Source organism: Capra hircus, chromosome 28 (genome assembly GCF_001704415.2).
Source record: "Capra hircus breed San Clemente chromosome 28, ASM170441v1, whole genome shotgun sequence".
NCBI classification, from domain to species: domain Eukaryota; kingdom Metazoa; phylum Chordata; class Mammalia; order Artiodactyla; family Bovidae; genus Capra; species Capra hircus.
In genome coordinates, this window is record NC_030835.1 from 10,040,862 (window position 1) to 10,059,413 (window position 18,552).

Consider the following 18,552-nt stretch of genomic DNA (forward strand, 5'->3'; position numbering starts at 1 on the left):
TGCGATTGAGAGAACACCTTTTCAGAGATAGGACAACACCTAAAATATCACTGGGACAACTGATCAGTCACAAGGTAGCATGCAATGAAAGAGCATAGCAGGGCTGACACACCCACTGCCTTTTGCCCCCTGAGTTCGCCTGGCACTGCCTACTGGTGTGCAAAGTCCAGAAGTCTGGTTCATCTTCCCAACCTTTCCAGTTCAGACGCTAAGTATCTTGTAAATTTATGGGCCATTTAATTCTATGGTCCCCAACCTTTTTGGCACCAGAGGCTTTCATGGAAGACAAATTTTCCGCAGATGTGGGGATGGGGTGGTGGTGTTTTCAGGATGACTCAAGCACATTACTTTTGTTGTGCACTTTATTCCTTTTATTGAAGGAAATGGCAACCCACTCCAGTATTCTTGTCTGGAAAATCCCATAGACAGAGGAGCCTGGCAGGCTACAGTCCATGGGGTTGCAAAGAGTCAGACAGGACTGAGAAACTTCACTTATTTCTATTATTACTATATCAGTCCCACCTCAGATCATCAGATCCTGGAAGATGGAGATCCTTGCTTTAAGAGACCTGCCCTTCAGCAGATGGTGAATTCCTTTTCTTCATCTTTAGGAACCCAGAGCCTGGCCCAAGGCCAGCAGGGAGGTATAGATGGGAAGTGTTGTAAAAGAGAGGGCGTTTCTAGGTTAGAGGTGAGAGCAATCCGTTTGAGTGATCTTGCCGATTTCTTGCAGGAGTAGGTATTTGAAGGCCTGAAAATATTTGATATGATTTGGTACAATGTAAGTGTAGTCATAAGAAGACAGTTTACCCCCAGAGGGCCTTTCTCACTCCTGTTAATAAATACCTTCTTACCCCATGAAGGGGAGAGGGAAAAGGCTTATTCTAGCCATCCTGAAATAGGATATTTAGTCAACAGGGAGAAAGGTTGTGGGGAAGAAGAGCCACTTAGAACAAAACAGGAAACCATTTCCCTTGGGTATGGGTCCCTGGAGACTGACCATTAATGACAGAACCATCCAGGGGTTGTGGGTATCAGAATCCTGAGGTGGAAGGCTCCCTGAGGCTGCAGCTCTGGATAATTACCAAATGCAAAAGGCCAGGATTATATTTACACTTTTGTAGCATTCCAAAGCTCTGGATTTCAAAAGCCAAGCTAGATCTGATAGCTAATTAACGCATGCCTCACACTCCCAACTGGTCCAAAAAGGCACAGGCTGAACTCATTAAAAAGTGGTCATCAGACCAGAAGAATAAATTGTGAGGCACAGGAAAACTCACAAAACTCAAGGATTAAAAAACAAAACCACCAATACCAATCTGCCAAGCTTCAAAGAGAAAAGTAGTTCTGGTGTCCTGAAGACCATGAAACAACCTAGATTTTGAGTTTAGGGGAATAGAACTGAAGGTTGACCAGGAGCTTTGTGACAACTTAGCTGTGTTACCCTCTCGATAGGGGCGGGGAAGCGGTTCTGTCCCTCACAAATCCCCTGGAGCAGGCAGAAAACATTGCTAACAGGAGACAGAGATTTGTAAGTAAAAATTGGTGATTCTTTCAGTGTCACAGCCACCTGTAGACTGACCTATCTTCATCTGTTCACTCAGCAGTAATCCGGGCCAACAGCATAACATGATTCTTTAAGTTGCTGGTCCTGCCGAGTGTCTGGCTCATTGGGAACAGTTCTGGAAGCAGCTAGCATCAACATGAAAGTAAAGTAAAAATGGGTGCTTGATTTCATCTTCTCAGGCCAGGTTCTCATTCTGTGGATGCATAAAAGTCAAATCAAGATCTGGAAACAAGTATGAACCACAGAAACAGATGTGCGTGGATCAGCTCCAGCTATCTTTCTACTTGCCAATGTCTCCAAATTCCACTCTTCCTTATTTTTTAAAAAGCATTATAAAGACGCTCTTCCTCCACAGTGTGCCTCACGCAAAACCTCTCTGCAGCCCTCAGTAGACAATACCTGGTTCACCAGACGGATCAATGACTAACCCAGAGCTGGATGGTATGCTCGATCATTCTGTCCCTCGGTTGAAGAAGCAGGGCTGCCTTGAGTGTCCTCACTTATTATATTTGCTCCATCCACATTTATTCAATTAGAAAGCTTTAGTTCTAAAGCTTGTTTCTGAAGCAAGTAACAGAAACCGAACACGCTGCCCTGAGGTGCTCCTGTGGTTCAATATAGTCATCAAGTATCCAGGTCTTTTTGCTTCTTTGTCCTGTTAGCCATGTGTTGGTTCATGTTAAGTCTGTTTCCTCTTACGGTCAAAGGATGCTTTCCAAGACCCAGCATGAGGAGGGGCCAGTTAGACTAAGAAGGGAACAGAGTCGAGAGCCTCACTCTGATTGGCCAGTCAGAGTAGACAAGGTATTTCTGTGCTCTGATTGGTCTAACTCTGGGTTAGTGCCTATCTCATACATCACTGCATGCACACTTTAAAGGATAAATAGAAGTGAAATTAATGTGTTAAGGTATTCCTAAAACATCTTCACATCAAAAGTTTAACTCTTCTGCATTTTTAGACTCAGAATCGTTGATGTCTGCATTTGTCACAGAGAAGGGAATGGCAAACCACTTCAGTATTCTTGCCTTGCGAACCCCATGAACAGTATGAAAAGGCAAAATGATAGGACACTGAAAGATGAACTCCTCAGGTCAGTAGGTGCCCAATATGTTACTGGAGATGAATGGAGAAATAACTCCAGAAAGAATGAAGGGATGAAACCAAAGCAAAAACAACACCCAGCTGTGGATGGGACTGGTGATAGAAGCAAGGTTCAATGCTATAAAGAGCAATATTGCATAGGAATCTGGAATGTTAGGTCAATGAATCAAGGCCAATTGGAAGTAGTCAAACAGGAGATGGCAAGAGTGAACATCGACATTCTAGGAATCAGCGAACTAAGATGGACTGGAATGGGTGAATTTAACTCAGATAACCATTATATCTACTACTGTGGGCAGGAATCCCTTAGAAGAAATGGAGTAGCCCTCATAGTCAACATAAGAGTCTAAAATGCAGTACTTGCATTTTGGATGCAATCTCAAAAACGACAGGATGATCTCTGCTCTTCCAAAGCAAGCCATTCAGTATCACAATAATCCAAGTCTATGCCCAACCAGTAATGCTGAAGAAGCTGAAGTTGAACAGTTCTGTGATGACCTACGAGACCTTCTAGAACTAACACCCAAAAGAGTTGTCCTTTTCATTATAGGGGACTGGAATGCAAAAGTAGGAAGTCAAGAAATAACTGGAGTAACATGAAAATTTGGCCTTGGAGTACAGAATGAAGCAGGGCAAAGGCTAATAGAGTTCTGCCAAGAGAACACACTGGTCATAGCAAACACCCTCTTCCAACAACACAAAAGAAGACTCTACACATGGACATCACCAGATAGTCAACGCTGAAATCAGATTGATTATATTCTTTGCAGCCAAAGATGGAGAAGCTCTATACAGTCAGCAAAAACAAGACTGGGAACTGACTGTGGCTCAGATCATGAATTCCTTATTGCCAAATTCAGACTTAAATTGAACAAAGTGGGGAAAACCATAAACCATTCAGGTATGACCTAAATCAAATCCTTTATGATTATACAGTGGAAGTGAGAAATATATTTAAGGGACTAAATCTGATAGACAGACGGAGGTTCATGACATTGTACAGGGGACAGGAATCAAGACCATCCCCAAGAAAAAGAAATGCAAAAAAGCAAAGTGGCTGTCTGAGGAGGCCTTACAAATAGCTGTGAAAAGAAGAGAAGCAAAAAGCAAAGGAGTAAAGGAAAGATATATCTGCTTGAATGCAGAGTTCCAAAGAACAGCAAGGAGAGATAAAGCCTTCCTCAGCAATCAATGCAAAGAAATAGAGGAAAACGACAGAATGGGAAAGACTAGAGATCTCTTCAAGAAAATTAGAGATACCAAGGGAACATTTCATGCAAAGATGGGCTCAATAAAGGATAGAAATGGTGTGGACCTAACAGAAGCAGAAGATATTAAGAAGAGGTGGCAAGAATACACAGAAGAACTGTACAAAAAAGATCTTTTCGAATCCAGATAATTACGATGCTGTGGTCACTCACACTCACCTAGAGCCAGACATCCTAGAATGTGAAGTCAAGTGGGCCTTAAGAAGCATCACTACAAACAAAGCTAGTGGAGGCGTTGGAATTCCAGCTGAGCGATATAAAATCCTGAAAGATGATGCTGTGAAAGTGCTGCACTCAATATGCCAGCAAATTTAGAAAACTCAGCAGTGGCCACAGGACTGGAAAAGGTCAGTTTTCATTCCAGTCCCAAAGAAAGGCAATGCCAAACAATGCTCAAACTACCGCACAATTGCACTCATCTCACATGCTAGTAAAGTAATGCTCAAAATTCTCCAAGCCTGGCTTCAGCAATACACGAACCATGAACTTCCAGATGTTCAAGCTGGCTTTAGAAAAGGCAGAGGAACCAGAGATCAAATTGCCAACATCTGCTAGATCATGGAAAAAGCAAGAGAGTTCCAGAAAAACATCTACTTCTGCTTTATTGACTATCCAAAGCTTTTGACTGTGTGGATCACAATAAACTGTGGAAATTTCTGAAAGAGATGGGAATACCAGATCACCTGACCTACCTCTTGAGAAACCTGTATGTAGGTCAGGAAGCAACAGTTAGAACTGGACATGGAACAACAGACTGGTTCCAAATAGGAAAAGGAGTATGTCAAGGCTGTATATTGTCCTCTGCTTATTTAACTTATATGCAGAGTACGTTATGAGAAACGCTGGGCTGGAGGAAGCACAAGCTGAAATCAAGATTGTTGGGAGAAATATCAATAACTTCAGATATGCAGATGACACCACCATTATGGCAGAAAGTGAAGAAGAACTAAAGAGCCTCTTGATGAAAGTGAAAGAGGAGAGTGAAAAAGTTGGCCTAAAGCTCAACATTCAGAAAACTAAGGTCATGGCATTTGGTTCTATCACTTCATGGAAAATAATAAATGGGGAAACAGTGGAAAGAGTGGCTGACTTTATTTTTCCAGGCTCCAAAATCACTGCAGATGGTGATTGTAGCCATGAAATTAAAAGACGCTTACTCCTTGGAAGGAAAGTTATGACCAATCTAGACAGCATATTAAAAAGCAGAGACATCACTTTGCCAACAAAGGTCTGCCTAATGAAGGCTATGGTTTTTCCAGTGGTCATATATGGATGTGAGAGTTGGACTATAAAGAAAGCTCAGCACCAAAGAATTGATGCTTTTGAACTGTGTTGTTGGAGAAGACTCTTGAGAATCCCTTGGACTGCAAGGAGATCCAACCAGTCCATCCTAAAGGAGGTGAGTCCTGGGTGTTCATTGGAAGGACTGATGTTGAAGCTGAAACTCCAATACTTTGGCCTCCTGATGCAAAGAGCTGACTCATTTGAAAAGACCCTGATTCTGGGAGGGATTGAGGGCAGGAGGAGAAGGGGGCGACAGAGGATGAGATGGCTGGATGGCCTCACCGAGTCAATGGACATGGGTTTGGGTGGACTCCGGGAGTTGGTGATGGACAGGGAGGCCTGGCGTGCTGTGGTTCATGGGGTCGCAAAGAGTCAGACACGACTGAGCGACTGAGCTGAGCTGATTACACTTGAGCTATTAGAAACACTGATGATGCATTTCTTAAAAACAGTTCCTCTATTGTCTTCTGCTCAAAATCAACAGGAAGTTTTGATAAATAGATGTTTTACATCTTAATGGCAGTCCTTCAAAACACATGAATTGTGATAACAATCTCTTATTGCTTTGGAATTTCTTTTATCTATATCAAGATATTTGGGGAATTTTCCTTTGCTTTATAATCCTTTGACATGGATCTTGTGAAATATAATAGACTTCATATGTGTGTGAGAGGTGATTGGGGGATAGCTTTATTTCTTGGCTCTATAAACCTATTTTGATTGTTGCTTTGCAGGAAAACAGAAAAATGAAGTCATTCCTTTGATAACAAAATTTCCTTTACTAATATAAATTTATTTTTCACTTGCTATTTCCATGAGTTTCTGTGTTCACAATGACTTTTTCACTTTAGTGCCAAGTCACTATGTAATCTCTTAGAAGATTTTTATACAGCAATTAAACTCAACTCATGGAGGATAAACAATGTGCATTTGTAACTCAATGCAGCTTAACTAATATAACATCCAAGTTTTATAAGGAAACATAAATGTCTGCAGTGAAGTGAAGTGAAAGTCATTCAGTCATGTCCGACTCTTTGCAACGTCATGGACTATACAGTCCATGGAATTCTCCAGGCCAGAATACTGGAGTGGGTAGCCTTTACCTTCTCCAGGAAATCTTCCCAACCCAGGGATCAAACAAAGGTCTCCTGCATTGTAGTCAAATTCTTCACCAACTGAATTATGAGGGAAGCCCAAATGCCTGAAAGTAGTTGCAAAAGTTACATGAAAGAACAATGAGACAAATTTATCTCACTAAGTATCAAAATACACCATAAAGCCATTCAGGTGACCACAGTGTTATCTAAAACCTCTGCTTTATCTATAATTATATGCTAGTTTTCCATCCTGCTATTAATCTCCTTCCCTTTTTTTTTTTTTTTTTCCTGCTGGACACTAAGGTCCAGGGGAGGTTCCCTGGTCACCAGCATTCTGAATGTTGTCCCACATCACTGCTGGAAAAGCAACACTTTTTATGACTCCACAGTTAGAGGATGACTGGAAGCTCTGAGCTTGGCATTTCTTAGACTTGGCCCTATGTACTTCTCCCTTTGGCTAATTTTAATCTATATCTTTTCCCTATAATAAAATACAACTGTGAGCATAATGGCATTCAGTGAATTCTACAGGTTCTCCAAGTGAATTATCAAACCTAAGTGTGGTTTCAAGAACCCTAAACTTGAAGTTGGTGTCAAAAGTCTTACTCCCTTGGACACATATATATGTATGGCTGAGTCCCATACTGTCCACCTGAAACTACCACAACACTGTTAATCAGCTATACTCCAATATAAAAAAAATTTTTTTAATAAAAAATAGATATTTAACAAAAAGAAGTCTTGCTCCCTCAAACTCCTCACTGTCCTTGATGGTTTCAGGGGCATCTGGGTTATGCTAGCATAGTAAAACCAGCTAAGAACCATTCTATTGATTCACTTTATTAAGTTATATTTTTCTGAATTATTGTCCATTTCAACTAAATTTTAAGATATATGTATTTAAAGTTGACCCCAGTCTGTGTGATCACAAAGAGTCAGACACGACTGAGTGACTTTCACTTCACTTCACTACCTAATGATATTCTAAAAGAACTGTGCTTTTCCTCTAGTTAGATCCCATTTCTCAATCCAGTTATCAGTTTCCTTCCTTATTTTTGCTTGAATCTAAAAAAAAAAATAAGTTGCATCTGACAGGAGAAATTTGTGTTGTACCAGCACATGCCTCGGAAAGACTTAAGTAATGCAAAAATTGTCTTTTTTTTTTTTTTTTTTCTAATCTACTGACAAGGTCTAGTAACCCAAAGAAATGAAGGAGAAAGCAGCTGCCTCACTGTTCAAATACTGATTTGTTCAAACGTTTCAATGCCTCATGACACAATAAAACCACAAAAATTTTCTTTAAAGACAGTTGTATCAGATTTAGTAAAGTATAATTTTTATTAAACAATTGAGATAAAATTCACCAATTTTGACTGTTGAAACCCACATATACAGTCGTCTACGGCCACCTGCACAGTCATCGTATGGAACATTTCTGTGACTCACGATCAACAGTTCTTTCATGGGCAATCCCTTCCCCAGATTGCTAGCCTCAGGAGGTCACTGATCTGCTTTCTATCACTGTAGTTTTGTTTTTTGTAGAATCTCATATAAATGGAATCATATGATACATAGCATTTTATTTGGCTCCTTCCTCTTAGAATAATGCTTTTGAGCGTTTATTGCTGTCTACACTAGTACTTTGTGGCTTCCCTGGTGCCTCAGATGGTAGAGAATCTGCCCTCGATGCGGGAGACCCGGGTTTGAACCCTGGGTTGGAAAGATCCCCTGGAGAAGGGAGTGGCAATCCACACCAATATTCTTGCCTGGAGAATAACATGGACAGAGAAGCCTGCCAGACTACAGTCCAAGGGCCACAAAGAGTTGGACATGACTGAGCAACTAACGCACACACACCAGTACTTCATTCCTCCTTGTTGCTAAGAAGTATTCCATTGTATATGTATGCCAGACTTTGTTTTTCCATTCACCAGTTGATGGATGTATTTGGGTTGTTTCTGGCTTTTTGTCAGCTATGAATAAAGCTGCTGGGAACATTTGTCTGCAACCTCTGGACATCTGTTATCATTTCTCTCGGATCAATGTCTAGGAGTGGTCATATGGTCAGTGTATGTTTAACTTTATAAGACAGTCTCAAACTGTTTTCTAAACTGCCTGTATGATTTTCACTCCCACCAGCAGTGTGTAAGAGTTCCAACTGCTCCACATCCTCACCAAATTTGGTATTTTCAATCATCCCCTGTAGTTGCCATTAGACCCTTGAAGCCACTCTTCAGTGCTTTGGGGCTTACAGTCCAGTCTCTATAAAGACCCTGCAGCAGTCCGGGGGCAGAGAGGGCTCAGGCCCTCTGTCGTGTTGGGTAACCCCAATTCCATCTCTTCCTTTAGTCTTAGAAATCTGGATCTGGCTTCTCTGGCCTCTCCTTCCTCCCAAGTATTGGCTTGTTTCTCCCGATGTAACTCTGCTTAACTGACTAGAAACAGAAAACTTCTATTCCTCACTCTGTTCCCCAAAGTTCAGCTCAGTTCAGTTCAGTCGCTCAGTCGTGTCCGACTCTTTGCGACCCCATGAATTGCAGCACGCCAGGCCTCCCTGTCCATCACCAACTCCCGGAGTTCACTCAGACTCACGTCCATCGAGTCAGTGAGGCCATCCAGATCCAGCCATCTCATCCTCTGTCGTCCCCTTCTCCTCCTGCCCCCAACCCCTCCCAGCATCAAAGTCTTTTCCAATGAGTCAACTCTTGGCATGCAGTGGCCAAAGTACTGGAGTTTCAGCTTTAGCATCATTCCTTCCAAAGAAATTCCAGGGCTGATCTCCTTCAGAATGGACTGGCTGGATCTCCTTGCAGTCCAAGGGACTCTCAAGAGTCTTCTCCAATACCACAGTTCAAAAGTATCAATTCTTCGGCACTCAGCCTTCTTCACAGTCCAACTCTCACATCCATACATGACCACTGGAAAAACCATAGCCTTGACTAGACGGACCTTAGTTGGCAAAGTAATGTCTCTAGTTTTGAATATACCATCTAGGTTGGTCATAAATTTTCTTCCAAGGAGTAAGTGTCTTTTAATTTCATGGTTGCAATCACCATCTGCAGTGATTTTGGAGCCCAAAAAGTAAAGTCTGACACTGTTTCCACTGTTTCCCCATCTATTTCCCGAGAAGTGATGGGACCGGATGCCATGATCTTCGTTTTCTGAATGTTGAGCTTTAAGCCAACTTTTTCACTCTCCTCTTTCACTTTCATCAAGAGGCTTTTTAGTTCCTCTTCTCTTTCTGACATAAGGGTGGTGTCATCTGCATATCTGAGGGTATTCATATTTCTCCTGGCAATCTTGATTCCAGCTTGTGCTTCTTCCAGTCCAGCGTTAGGCTCCTCTTATTCCCTGTTCCTGATGAAGCGGAAGGAACAGCTGACATCAGCTGTGTGTTTGCGCCTATCTGTATCCCCGCCTATCTGTATCCCCGCCTATCTGTATCCCCGCCTATCTGTATCCCCGCCTATCTGTATCCCCGCCTATCTGTATCCCCGCCTATCTGTATCCCCGCCTATCTGTATCTCCGCCTATCTGTAACCCACTCTGGTCCTGTCTCTTTGACTCTTCATCTAGCTACATGTAGGTCTGTTTTGATACACTCTGAGGCTGTATGTGCATAGCACAAGTTCTAGAAGGAACCCCCACAAGCTCATAACAATGCTTCCATTCTGGGAAGGAGAAAGATTTACTTTTCAACATGTAGGCTCATGTTGGTATTTTTAAAGCAATATAATTAAAAGGAAAATAGCTGCACTGCTTTAAAAAAAAAAGTTTCCTCGTATTCCGCATTTGGGGCATCCTTCTGCTCTAGGAGCTTTCCATAGTTCTTCCGAGCTCTCCCCATGTCTCATTGAATTATTAATTACTATTTTAAAAAATCACCTACACTTTCTGGAGGTTAGGCAAAAAGAATAGTGTGTAGCAAGACAGGCTGCTCCATATTCATTAGAGGTTCTCTGGGGAGACTCAATTTCTTCCTAAAAACATTTAGAAGGAAGAGCATACCATAAAGAGTCTAGACTGGCTTAACACTGTCTAATTTTTGTCTCTTTTCTTAGTGTCTCATTCAGTATAGTCCATGTCCCAGAAAGAAGAACTGTGGTTGAGATAATAAAAAGCATTGTCTCCCAAACCACAGATAACCAGTTTTGGACAATAGTAGGCTGCCACCAGCCAATCCTTCTGGGAGAAGATGAGGGCTTCCTCCCTGCCTGCAGTCACCTTGCCTTATGTTCTCTTGCTGACATCTCAAAGTGTCACCAGCTTCCCCTCACTGGCACACTGCCAAGACACCCAGGGACCTGGCTGGAGCCAGCGCGCTGTTTCTGCCTCCCAGGAATGTTAATGAGCATCAGGTCGGCGACTGGGATGGCCAGGGCTGCTGCAGGAAAGAGCCAAGAGGTGAATATTCCTCACACACTTCTCAGCCTCACCACAGGAAGCCTCCCCTCTAAGCAGGCAAGGTCTCCTCTTTACTGATTAAATGCCTCCTCCCCGCAAATGGCCATTAAAGCAATGCTTGTGCCACCTATGAATCAATGCCTTCTCCATCCTTGGTTCTGGGCACACAGCTGCACAGTGTAGGCTGCGCCTTCTCCCTGGTCAGACACTGTGGGCAGCCAGGAAGACCAGGCATGGGACTGTATCTACCCAACAGGGACACAGCAGCCCTCTTCTGGGGGCTCTCACACTTCGTCAAGAAGGCTTCTCAAGTCTCAGCCTCAGCCTCCACCATCTGCTATTCAGCCATCCTGCCATTTGTATGCGTTTCTGAACATCAAGATATCTTTGCATGTGCTGTTTTTCCCCAGCCTAAACTGCCCTTCTTATGCTTTTCTGCCTGTGAACCTCCTCCTTGTTCTTCAACACCCAGGTCAGTTGTCATCTGTGCGGTACTTTCCTTGCACTCTACCTGAGTTAATTTCACTCTTCTGGGCTCCTGAGGATTGTTTTTATTTCTGTTCCCTCTCTCTGCCTCCCCCACTGGAGTAGGACCTCGAGGGTAGAGACTGTGTTCATCACAGCCACACTCCCAGACAAGGACTTGGCAACTGTTATTAAGAAGAATGACTTGGCTCTCCCCCTACTATCCTGAGCTAGGCATTCTCATTGTGGAAACGAACCCAGAGAGGAAAGTTTCAATGGATCAGCCAGGTTTCACTACAGTTTTCTCCAAAGAGGATTCTGTGATTAGTGATTTAAGTTACTTCTGCACACCAACCAGCAGGCACACCTTTACTGAAATGTTAAGCATCTGACAAACACCCACCACCCCACTGAGTCAGTGTGCTGAAGTCAGAACTTTCAAGATTTAGTAACATGCCTGCCAGCTTGATCATTGGCCAGACCTTCCAACCACGCTACTCAGGAGAGAAAAAGCAAACCTTTCTTCCAAAGGATGCTGTACCGCTCCTAAATGTTTTTCCCTGGGGGTGTAGTATACATGACTGAATTTGAAGAATGTGTTTTCTGAACACCTGGAATGTAGTCTTCCATATTTTCCAACAAGTAAATGCATAGCTTCATCTAGCAAACGATTTATATTAATAGATACTCATCTTTGCTGAAAGGGTTTCCTAGATAATATTGTGACTAAAGTTCATAATGATTCCAGGATTTTCTCTGCAAGCCCCCAGTTTAGAACTGTTCTAGGGGTACATTTTAAAGCTATTCAAATTGTAAAGCTATTTTACAATTTAAGGCTGTTCTTTACCTTCTGGGGGGGTGCAGCTTTGGGACTCTATTGAATACCAAAATCTTAGCTTTGAGTGTCCAAACTTCCCAAATTAATGTCACCCAGCAGTCTCTGAAATGTTAATTTCGTTAGTTCACTCCTCAAAAGGCTCCATGTTTATTTATTTGTTCGTTTAAAGAAAGTACTAATAAAACATGCAACCAAGTTGATTGTATCTTAAACCCAAGAGTCAAGCTGGATCTTTGATACTAAGCAGGGTCCTGTGTGGTTCCTGGGCACAAAGACTTTTTATGTTCCCCATTTCTTTGATTACAAGAAATAGCCTTCATTCACCCTCATGGCCTTCATCCGACGCTTTGCAACCCCATGGACTGTAGCCCACCAGGCTCCTCTGTCCATGGGGATTCTCCAGGCAAGAATACTGGAGTGGGTTGCCATGCCCTCCTCCAGGGGATCTTCCCAACCCAGGGATGAAACCCAGGTCTCCTGCATTGCAGGAGGATTCTTTACTGTCTGAGCCACCACGGAAGCCCATGAAAGGATACCCTCGATAATATCTTTGAACTGTTTCGTAAATACTGAAGCCCCCTCCAGGTAGGAGAAGTTAAGATCAATGATGGCATGCTGCCCCACAAGCATACTTTAACCCTAACCCTAACTCCAGACCAGTTGGAACCTGAAGGTTGATGATGCTGACTCCTACATACTTCACCACCAACCCATCAGAAGAATGTCCGCAAATTGATCACACCCTCTTTGAATCATAAAACTTCTTACTATCCTCTCTAAGTTGAGACACATAGTTTTTTGAGGCAGGATCCCGCTGTGTCCCCCTTTGTCTGGCAAAGTAATAAAGCTATCCTTTTCTACTTCACTCAAAACTGTCTCCAAGGTTTGATTCAGCACCGGTATACAGAGAACATGAGCTTTCAGCATCATCTTGAAAATATATTTGCATACCTATGTTCATAACGCATTATTTACAATAACCAAGAGGTGGGTGCAACCAAATATCCATCAGCTGGTGACTGGATAAACAAAATGTGACATATGGAATATTCTTCAGCCTTAAAAGGCAGGAAATCTTGTCACACGCTACAACACGGATGAACCCAGAGGACATCATACTAAATCCAGCCACAAAAGACAAATTTTGTATGATTCCACTTACATGATGTATCTAGGGTCGTCTAATTCACAGAAAGACAAAGTGGCTTGGTGGTTTAGTGGAGTTAACCGATCTGGAGATCTGTTGCACAACAATGTAAATATACTTTACACTTACTGAACCATGTACTTGAAAATGATGAAGGCAGTAAGCTTTATGTTGCCCATTTTTTTAAACCACAAAGCAACAATAACAATAAAACAAAGCAAAGTTTCCTCAGGATCACTGGGTTTGTCCTTCTGTTTTACAAATGGCCCAAAGATTTGCCTAAGGTCATCATCCACATTCAGGGGGACCTGACTCACGGCTGGATGCTTTTCTTATTCGAGCAACTTGCCCCTCCATCAGCTCTGGTGAGTTTCCCCTCCTCCTTCATTGGGGAAAGGAGGAGCTCAAGCCAGTGGTGGTCCCAAGCAGAGTCAGGGCAGGAGGAGAGGCCCCTCAATGCACTAAATTCTCATCGGTTGCGCTCTCTTCTCTTCATCAGCCTCCTGGGTAGCTCTTGTTATGTATTCAAGGCCCTATCTTCTTCTTCTTGTTCAGTCGCTCAGTCATGTCTGACTCTTTGCAACCCCATGGACTGCAGCACGCCAGGCTCCCACGTGCTTCACTATCTCCTGGAGCTTGCTCAAATTTATGTCCAGTTGAGTCAGTGATGCTCTCTGACCATCTCATCCTCTGTCATCCCCTTCTCCTCCTGCCTTCTATGTTTCTCAGCATCGGGGTCTTTTCTAATGAGTCGGCTCTTTGCATCAAGTGGCCAAAGTACTAGAGATTCAGCTTCAGCATCAGTCCTTCAAACGAATATTCAGGGTTGATTTCCTTTAAGATTGACTGGTTTGATTTCCTTGCTGTCCAGTTCAGTTCAGTTCAGTTCAGTCGCTCAGTCATGTCCGACTCTTTGCAAACCCATGAATCGCAGCACGCCAGGCATCCCTGTCCATCACCAACTCCGGGAGTTCACTCAGACTCGCGTCCATCAAGTCGGTGATGCCATCCAGCCATCTTATCCTTGATCATCCCCTTTTTCTCCTCCCCCCAATCCCTCCCAGCATCAGAGTCTTTTCCAATGAGTCGACTCTTTGCATGAAGTGGCCAAAGTACTGGAGTTTCAGCTTTAGTATCATTCCTTCCAAAGAAATCCCAGGGTTGATCTCCTTCAGAATGGACTGGTTGGATCTCCTTGTAGTCCAAGGGACTCTCAAAAGTTTTCTCCAGCACCACAGTTCAAAAGCATCAGTTCTTCGGCACTCAGCCCCTTTTATGGTCCAGCTCTCACATCTGTACATGACCCCTGGAAAAACCATAGCTTTGACTAGACAGACCTTTGTTGGCAAAATAATGTCTCTACTTTTTAATACGCTGTCTATGTTGGTAATAGCTTTTCTTCCAAGGAGCAAGTGTCTTTTAATTTCATGGCTGCAGTCACCATCTGCAGTGATTTTGGAGCCCCCAAACATAAAGTCTGTCACTGTTTCCATTGTTTTTCCATCTATTTGCCAAGAAGTGATGGGGCCGGATGTCATGATCTTCATTTTTTGAATGTTGAATTTTAAGCCAGATTTTTCACTCTTCTCTTTCGCCTTCATCAAGAGGCTTCTTAGTTCCTCTTCACTTTCTGCCATAAAGTTGGTGTCTTCTGCATATCTGAGGTTATTGATATTTCTCCGAGCAATCTTGATTCAAGCCTGTGATACATCCAGCCTGGCATTTTGCATAATGTACTCTGCATATAAGTTAAATAAACAGGGTGACAATATACAGCCTTGATGTACTCCTTTCCCAATTTTGAACCAGTCTGTTGTTCCATGTTCAGTTCTAAGTGTTGCTTCTTAACCTACATATAGGTTTCTCAGGAGGCAAGTAAGGTGGTCTGGTATTCAGAAGCAAGAAGAAGTGGGAAGAATACACAGAACTATACAAAAATGGTCTTAGTGACCACGATAACCATGGTGGTGTGGTCACTCACTTAGAGCCAGACATCCTGGAGTGTGAAGTCAAGTGGGCCTTAGGAAGCTTTACTATAAACAAGACTAGTATATATAATGGAATTCCAACTGAGCTATTTAAAATCCTGAAAGATGATGCTGTTAAAGTGGAGCTCTCAATGTGTCAGCAAATTGGGAAAGCTCAGCAGTGGCCAGAGGACTGGAAGAGGTCAGTTTCCATTCCAATTTCAAAGAAGTGGAGTGCTAAAGAATGTTCAAACTACTGGACAGTTGCACTCATTTCACATGCTAGTAAGGTTATGCTCAAAATCCTTCATGCTAGACTTCAGCAGTAAGTGAACTGAGAACTTCCAGAACTTCCAAATGTCCAAGCTGTGTTTAGAAATGGCAGAGGAACCAAAGGTCAAATTGCCAACATCTGCTGGATCAAGAGAAAGCAAGCGAATTCCAGAAAAACATCTACTTCTGCTTCATTGACTACATGAAAATCTTTGTGTGGATCACAACAAACTTTGGAAAATTCTCAAAGAGATGGGAATACCAGACCACCTTACCTGTCTCCTGAGAAACCTGTATGTGGGTCAGGTAGCAACAGTTAGAACCTTACACAGAATAACTGATTCAAAATTGGGAGAGGGGTATGACAAACTTATATTGTCACCGTGTTTATTTAACTTCTATGCAGAGCACATCACGGAGAAGGCAATGGCACCCCACTGCAGTACTCTTGCCTGGAGAATCCCAGGGATGGGGGAGCCTGCTGTCTATGCGGTCGCACAGAGTCGGACACTACTGAAGTGACTTAGTAGCAGCAGCAGCAGCAGCAGAGTTCATCATACAAAATGTTGGGCTGGATGAATCACAAGCAGGAATCAAGATTGCCAGATTACTATATTATTTGATATCAATAATCTCAAATATGCAGGTCATTCCACTCTAATGGCAGAAAGTGAAGAGGAACTAAAGAGCCTATTGATGAGGGTGAAAGAGGAGGGTGAAAACGTTGGCTTAAAATTTAACATCCCCAAAATGAAGATCATGGCATCTGGTCCCGTCACTTCATGGCAAATAGAAGGGGAAGAAGTGGAAGCAGTGACAGATTTTAGGTTCTTGGGTTCTAGAATCACTGTGGATGGTGACTGCAGTCATGAAATTAAAAGACATGTGCTCCTTGGAAGGAAAGCTAAACCTAGACAGCATATTAAAAAGCCAAGACATCACTTTGCCAACAAAGGTCCATATAGTCAAAGCTATGGTTTTTCCAGTAGTCATGTATGGATGTGAGAGTTGGATCAAACAGAAGGCTGAGCACTAAAGAGTTGATGCTTTTGAATTGTGGTGCTGGAGAAGATTTTTGGGAGTCCCTTGAACAGCAAGGAAATCAAATCAATCAATCCTAAAGGAAATCAACCCTGAATATTCATTGGAAAGACCAATACTGAAGCTGAAGCTCTGATACTTTGGCCGCCTGATCCGAAGAGCCCACTGATTGGAAAAGACCCTGTTGCTGGGAAAGATTGAAGGCTGGAGGAGGAGCGGGTGACAGAGGATAAGATGGTTAGACAGCATCACCATCTCAATGGACATGAGTTTGAGCAAGCTCCGGGAGATAGAGAAGGACAGGGAAGCCTTGTGTTCTGCAGTTCATGGGGTCACAAAGTCAGATACGACCTAGTGACTGAACAACAACATCATTGGAAGCAAACGCTGCATAGTGACTTAAGCTTAAACTTAGGGTCAGGATTAAATTCTAGTTTAATAGGCTTTATCTCTGTAGCCTTGCTTCCAGGTGGCTCAGTGGTAAAGAATCTACCTGCCAATCCCTGGGTCAAGAAGCTCCCCTGGAGAAGGAAATGGCAACCCAATGCACTATTTTTGCCTGAAAAATCCCATGGATAGAAGAACCTGATGGGCTACAGTCCATGGAGTCACAAAAGAGTCAGATAGGACTTAGCAACTGAGCAACAACTGTAGTCTTAGATAGTCACTATCTCACTCAGCCTTGCGTAAAGGAAAACAAAGATAACAGAGTCTAGTGTTGAAAATGTGGTGAGATAATGCACGACAAATCTTAGCCTAAAACCCAGTACAATATAAGCAGTCTTTGGAGCACTTTGAAATAGGACTTTTTTTTCAATAATAGTGGTGTCTTCTGCTCCAGCAGAGTTAGATCATTTACTAGATGTACACTGCACACACAGTCTATGCATTCCAGCCTCTGCCTCTGTCTTACGTCTCTCTTCTCTCTTTCTAGAGCCTCTTTGGCAAATCCTGCCGAGGCCCAGATCGAAGCCATCTCCTTCTTGAAAATTTCATCCATGCTCTCAGCAGGAATGTATCTTTGCTAGAGGTTGATTTATGAGGCCTGGGCTAGCTGTAAAGACAGTGTTACAGATGAGGGGTGGCTGAATGTGTCCTCAGGTGATTATGGAATGCAGGAGGCTCTAGGACTTGAGAGAGGGGCTTAGTCTTTCTCTGGCATTTTGGAAACTTCTCTGAGCAGATCCCTGTTTCTTCTCTTCATGAGGAATTCATGAGACCTCAAGGGGGACACCTATATGACCTAGTTTGTCAGCTACTGCAAGCCTTGGAGAAGAAGGAAGCTTTCTCAAGGATATTGCCTGGGTGTTCCTACTAGGCTGCCAGCTGTGTTTCCCAGTAAAAGCAACCCTGGGTGGTGGAAATGGCTCCCTCTGCACCATCTTGGGTCCATGGGCCTGATCATTGCCCCTGCCTCCCCTACTTGTGTTCAGATCCAAAGGGCTAGGCTAATTCTCCTTTCCTACACGCACAGCAACTTCTGCCTTGGATTGTCTAATGCCTTGTGGTTCCTCTCTTGGGGTATGATTCCAGTCAGTCTTGTGTGATTATTATTTGGTCTATAATTTGCTCCTCTGCTGGATTAGAAACTCGTTCAGTGCAAAGATTATACTAGATTGATTTCTCTGTTCTATGCAGAGCCAAGCATGGTACCTAGCTATGCTTGGCATCTCGTAGTTTGTGTTAACTTGTTACAATAGTGAAACTAACAACTACCGATTACCACGTTGCATGATCTGTCTGGCCCAGTCCTAAGTGCTTTACGTACATTATCTCAGGTAATTCTCATGTCTGTTCCGTAAAGAAAACTTTGCTACCCTCCACTTAAAGATGAGCCCTGGAGGCTTAGAGAGGATAAGTGACTTGGCCAAGGTCATAGAGCAAAGAAAAGATAGAGCTGGGGTTTTAATTCATCTCTATTTGACTGGATAGATGCATGGATGGCCAAGCAAAACACAAATACAAACACATCATCTCCTTTGCAAAAATTTCACCTCGCACCTGAAACCAGTCACACGAACCTTCGAACACTTGACTGCTCTTAGACAACTTGAACCAGCACTGTGACGTGGACTGCTTGTTTGGAGGCTCCATTGGTT